Consider the following 334-nt stretch of genomic DNA (forward strand, 5'->3'; position numbering starts at 1 on the left):
AGCAGGAAATCAACCCATAGGGAAATCGTGTGGGAGATCAGCTTGAAACTGTGGTGATACCAGCCTTGTATTCATTCCTCCAGGAACAAAAGAGCTCCTCGGAGAAAATAGATGGTGTTTGCCTCCTATCACCCTCTCTCATGGCCTGACAGCTTTCGCTTTGTAGCTGCTAGAAAAGCAATTTCTGCAATCGTCCTCCCGCCACCGCTGCCATCACCGGGGCGGCACAGCACCGCGGGGCCCTGCCCATACCCTGCCCATGGCAGCAGCAGCTGAATCACAGGGGCTGCTGGTTCCATACGGCTTTTTGGGGTTGTTTTTCAGGCTAAAGCCC

Source organism: Antrostomus carolinensis, unplaced genomic scaffold, assembly GCF_000700745.2.
Source record: "Antrostomus carolinensis isolate BGI_N321 unplaced genomic scaffold, ASM70074v2 scaffold25956, whole genome shotgun sequence".
In the NCBI taxonomy this organism is placed as follows: domain Eukaryota; kingdom Metazoa; phylum Chordata; class Aves; order Caprimulgiformes; family Caprimulgidae; genus Antrostomus; species Antrostomus carolinensis.